Genomic DNA, 6,281 nt, shown 5'->3' with positions numbered 1-6,281 from the left:
GACTGCGGAGCTCTTTCTCTCTTTCGCTCTTTGTCCCCGGTCTCGCTCGGCTCCCTCCCTCCTTTGACTTGGTCTCACCGATTATATCGCCCCCTTCTCCACCATTCTCGTTTTCTCTATCCATCTTTCTCGGCCCCTCGGTTATTTTGTTCCGCTCTCCGTTCGCCGCTGCTTTGCTTCTCCTTCGCTGACACTCACTCTCCCTCTCTCTTCCTTATTCGAATACTCTCCCCCTTTACCGGCTCGAGTCATCGTTTAACGCGAGCCCGACGCAACGCGACGGTCCCCGTCGTGTACCTGTGTGTACACACAATCGTGTTTCAGGGCTTCCATGCGCAACGTGTGTAACCATTGTGCGATGGGATACGACACGCGGAGAATCCATCGAAGATCCGGCGAGCTACCGAAAGTGGGATACGGGATAACGTCTCGAATACGTCGACCAGTACTCGTGGAACAGGCCTTTTCGTTTCGGTACATCTCGCCTGTTGACACAGATGCGTAAATTTGCCGAAGGATCGAATCCGATTAGTTCAACGGCCAACGCTCTTATCACTCGCAAATAGGGCGAGGTGCAATTAGGGGTACTGGGTCAGGAGGTTTCTGGAAATATAAGCAAACTAGCAAACCTGGCGAACTCCGTTTCGCCACCAGATGGCTTCGTTTTTTGTAACATTTCGTTTGGGGATTAAAAGATGAAGAAAAGTTATTTTTTTTGTTTTATAAACCATATTGGTTTGTAGTACATGCTATGTATCAGAGATAGCGCTGTATGTGAAAAATGATTTTCCCTGTTTTCCTGCTTTTCTGTTGAAATTTTCCAGAATTTTGGTTGCTATAAACCTCCCGGAGCCCGAGACCTTTCCAACGAATGCAAAACCGTGGAAATCGGTTCGTGCGTTCTGGAGTTATAGCGTCAGGAAGGAAAACCCGACTTATTTTTATATAATAGATAGCTAAAAAAATACAGACAGAGGCATAATTTGCGAACTAATTTCAAACTGTTACGACTTTCTTGTTTGTCAAGTATTTTAACTTTTGTTCCTCAGTTAACACTTTTGTTGCTCTTTTGATAAAAGAAAATCGAAAAAGCAATATGAGTCGCAAATTCTAATTTCTCACATCTTGTTTCATTATATTATATTTTTTTTATTTTTATGAAATGTTTGAGGATATTGACGGAATGGTACGAATCAAGGTTCTTACAGCATGTTCCGTGATCACTATTAATATTTTTGATTGCAATTGAATCTTTTAAAGTGTTTAAGGTTATGCTAACGAGTACAATTGCTTTGAGATAACCAAATAAATAGAAGTCGGGAGTCATCAAAATCAACAAACCTAATGGTTTACTTCTTGTCCAGTTGAAGTAACATGCTATTAGAAAGGAATTGTGAATGTGCATTTAATCTCACACAATATCCACACTTCGTACTTAGAACATAAACTTTTCGATTACATGTGCTTGCATGAAAAGCTAGGTAGTAATAGTTTATTTGTGTCTGTGATGCCAGCGGAGTGCTAGTTTCTATGTAATCACATTTTCGTGCCGTATTACCTCCTGCCACAAGAGAAACCTTGTATCGACCGGCTGCTAATTGTTAAATTAGAAAAACAAACATTTTTTTTTAAACAGAGTGGAACAGTAGGATAAGAAAATTTGAGAAGACATTTGACAAATATCAAAGCAGGAAAAACAACTCACAGAAAGAGTTGAAAATGCGTTCCCGAGAAGCATAATTTTATCACCCCGTTGCAATCAATTTACATGGAATTACAAAGAGATAACGAAAAGAAGAATCAGTGAAATATTATCCTATTTATAACTTTTTATTAGATTATCTTTATCTGTTGGTATTTAATTATTTCTGTTTTGTTGCCTTTCTCAAATTCTGGACCAATGGACAATTCTAGACAACGTTAACTTTTAAATTAACCGTAAAGTAACAGCTACCCTGCTCCGAAAGGTAAAAGGTAATTAATTTGTATGAAAAGTGATTGCAAGTTTATTATATTATTTTCTGTCGCAACAGGTACGTAGACATTTTAAAACGCTTTAGTAATTTCAATCCCTCAACCAATATAAACAAATGCAATTTTTGTTAAATTGCTTTACTTCTAAATTAAGGAACTTTCGGACACGGCTTTACTGCCTGTCAAATTACTGCTTTTCCCGAAAAGTGAATTTATAAAGCACTGGGGGAACAATTAAGCAAACAGTGGGCATTGTGGAAGAAGTAATTATTCAGTAGCCTTGAGGCACCAATTGATTTTGTCCCTGCCGCAATCGACGCTGCGCGACGCGTGTCTACTGGCACGCTTTTGCGTAGGAAGGGTAGAAGCCTTCGTGTGGCACCACCCTACATTCTACATCGATTCAAAGTACTCAAAAATTAGGCGAGCGAGTTCATTTGTAATCTTCTGTGACGAGGGAATATTGTTTTGTTCCCCGGCCTATTTCAGGATTTCAGTCGTAACATTTTATTCCAAGATTTAGAACTCAATTTCTATAATAATACAGGACGCTACTATTCTACGTAAAAAATCTACATCAACAATAAAGAATAAAACTTTATATGTGTTCGCAATTTTTTCAAACCGCTTTTCTGACACTAGTTGAAAAGATAATCTATGCAAAATTTTATATCGATTGAACGACGCGAATCCGTGTTTCATCGAACTTGAAAATATTTGTTTTTTAAAACTGTTTCATTTCGTAAAATTTAATTCTATATTGTGCCGCGTATATTAAAATATAAAAAATTGCGAAATATAAACTACGACAATTCTAATTTCCCGACTACTCTTTTATTAAACAAATTACTTTGATCGCGTGAGATTTTTATAGATGCTGACGTGGTAGCTAACTTGATAACAATCTATTGACTTCATCGCGTTCACAGTTCTTTCGAGGTACAATTTTTAAACAAGGATAAGGTAAGTCATAGGTAATAGTTGAATTACGCTATAATATAATTATTTGAAACAAGTCGTACTGATTTACATTGTGTAGATCTTGAAAGAAGAGATCATATGTTATTTCTCAACAAAGTTAATTTGCTCAGCAAGCCTAAATTATGAGTTTGTGTTCCTAGGCAACAACGTCAATATTAATTCCTTTCCTTTTTCTGTAATATACGTGAAACCAAACGAGTTAGCTAACTTAGACAAACTCACGGTGCTCTAATAATCTTACTGTCTATTCATATACCATCCACCCACTTGTGGCAAGAATTATTGAAACATAATGTACATATGTACGGAAGCGATTCAATAGAGCTCCACGCCGTCAGTTATTGGATCGGGCGTCGTCGTTCCATTTACTTTTGAACAAGTCGATACTCGCTATATTCTATTTCTATTCAATTCATAGCAATCTGTATATCATATAATTTGCACGTTCGTTATCACAATTTTTGTTCACAACAATCGATAAGGGAGTCCGGGGTGACCGGATACGTAAGGGGGTTCGATTCAATTTAATATGTATTTCTTATCTGATAAACCAAAAAGAATAGTGTGTTAAAGTGTGCAGAGCGCGCTGTTATCATTAGGTTATGATAGATTGTACTTATTCTATACTGTATTGGTTAAATAATGAAGATACATGAATAAATAAAGCATAACTTTAACTCGTTAAGACAAATACTTTTAGTTTTTTGTATAATATTTACCAGCAAAACCTGTTCACATGTAAATTAATGATAGCTATTTCCTGCAACAAACGAAGTTGCAAACATTTCGCAAAAGGAAAGTGTTAGACTGAAACAAAAGTATAATTCTTAGGTCCATTGTTTGGTTAAACGAATCTTGAAACCATACAAATACAAGAATAAAGAAAATCTTCTGAAATAAAATTAGTTTACTGAATTTAGCTAATTTGTTGAAAGTTTAATTTCTTAAACAACACAATGCATATATGTAATTTCAAAATCCGTAGACGATGATATGTATCTTTCTGCTTAAAAATGTACTTCTCTTTTCTCCAAATATTAACTATTTTTTTAGCAATAACGTATTTCATCGAAAATACGACTAATTGTTCCTGTGGAAGTATCATGATCGTTTCTAATTCCTTTCACGTTATTCCGATGGTAGTTGGAACAACGTTTAAACACATGAGAAAGGATGGTAGTTTCAGTCGATGAGTATCAATGTTATAAATGGTAAGTTCGTTCCACGGAAACACATAAAAGTCGGTTTGTATTATTTATATCTTGTCCTACACACCTTCGCCATCGTAATTATTTGTTCATCCCCTTGCCCACCTGACTGTAAGCTGACCCAGTAAGCAAAGATAATTTTCTCCCACGACCATAATGCACAATTAAAGTGTACGGGACGTCTATGAGTGGAAAACGTAAGGCACGCGCTTTCTTTTTTTAGAAAACACGATCTTTGTATTTCCAAGGTGTCGCAACGAATTCGAACGATCGATAAATATGTGAAAACGCGGTGAATCCTCCGTTAGTCGGTTCCAGTTAACACGTTCAAATTGCAACAATTATCACCAGTGACCGGTGCTAATAAATTATTCATCGTTATAGTATGATTCCAGTGAGATTACGAATCGATTTGTACATTTCTGAACGCAATAACGTTAATACGAAGGAAACATAAACCAAATCAAGGCAAAACGTGTTATTTTATAATATTGCGATCGCTATATCAATTTTTCGTTTATTGCTAAAATTTATCCGCTTTAACTTTTTTATCTTCATGTTACAATTTTTATCTAATTAAGAACTCAGCAAAGTATAAGTATAAACTGAAATTCAAGAATATGAAAGTCAAATTGACTTAGTCAATATTGGGGACATGGTTTTAGTTTCTGATACCATGTAAATAATTGACTAATTTATGGTAATCATTTTGGCCACACTATTTTTCACAAACTTACGGTGCAATGATATGTGCAAGTCTTGCCCTGGAACGTGTCCACACGCTTCCGTCATCTCTGAAGTTAGGTTCTATCTGATCTAATTTCATCGTTTGTTCAAACGGGGCTCCGCCCGTGTAATAATCATCGAGTGAAATTGGACCGATCAACGATTAATGTCTTTCTTATTCCCTAACGCCATGGGGGTTGCCGTCGATAATAACCAATGGGAACTGTTTTACGAATTGCGTGTGCCACCCTATGACGCCCACGAAACAAAAACTTCATCTACTTCTCAAGTACTTTATGGGGATAATAACACGTGCAGAGGTAGTCGTGACATTAGAGCGGATACTTTGTTCCTTGCTTCAATTACCCACACTCTTCTCTTCGTACCTCTATTATTTCGTAAAAATTTTAGCATAAAATTTAACTACTACTTAGAAGTCTATCGATTTGTGAAAGAAATGTACTACTCTATGTTAAATGAAATGTTCCACTCTGGACTTTTAAAATTTTGTTAATACATTGTTTGTAGTTAAAATTATTAAAGGGAGAAAGGAATTCCTATTTGACTAAAATATCTTGCACTTTTTATACGGGTAGTCCTTATCTTTGCAATCTGTTAGTCAGAAAAGGAGATGGTTTTTATATATTTAGATACTTTGAGGGTATGATAGCTGATGGCAAGGTAATTTTATTTATATAAGCTGACTTACGCCGGCCGCAATCGGTGGAATCTCAAGAATTGGGAAACGTCACTCTTACTGTTCACCGAAACTTGATTTTAGAAGCTACCGCGAGAAACGCGAGATCCGTGTGACCCATTTCCCCAACCTGTTACCGTTCAACGATCATTTTCAAGCGACCAAGTGTTCCTTTTAATTAGTCAATTTATTCAGCACAGTTCTTTTCGGGCAATTTCCTCAGCGATCCACTTGGGTTATGCTTCTCTTCCCGTTTATGTTCGATTACTTTGCTACTTCATGTCGTTACATAACGAATTATATACGTTATTACATCGGAGTATTATTAGAAAAACCGATATCAATTTGTTGAATTTATTTATCAACGTGCATAATTGTACCTTGCAAACAAACCGATATTATAACTAGTGATAATATTAAAATTCATTTCTTATATTATATTATAATATATTACATTATATATAATAATGATTGTTACAATTTTCAAAATTTGCAAAATAATTATAGAAGTAGGAGTAACTATTTCATTTCAGTTATTGTTCTCTTATATTACTGGTGAAGTTTGCACTGAAATGTATAACATGTTTGCTGTTAACAACAATTCTAATTTTAGAAAATCTTTGATCAAATGTTCATTCGAAAAACTGACGGCTCTGGCTATTTTTAAATAGCAGGCGATATATCGATACTGTCGT

This window comes from Augochlora pura, chromosome 10, assembly GCF_028453695.1.
Source record: "Augochlora pura isolate Apur16 chromosome 10, APUR_v2.2.1, whole genome shotgun sequence".
NCBI classification, from domain to species: Eukaryota; Metazoa; Arthropoda; class Insecta; order Hymenoptera; family Halictidae; genus Augochlora; species Augochlora pura.
The sequence above is the reverse complement of the archived record's forward strand: the minus strand, read 5'-3'. Positions refer to the sequence as shown.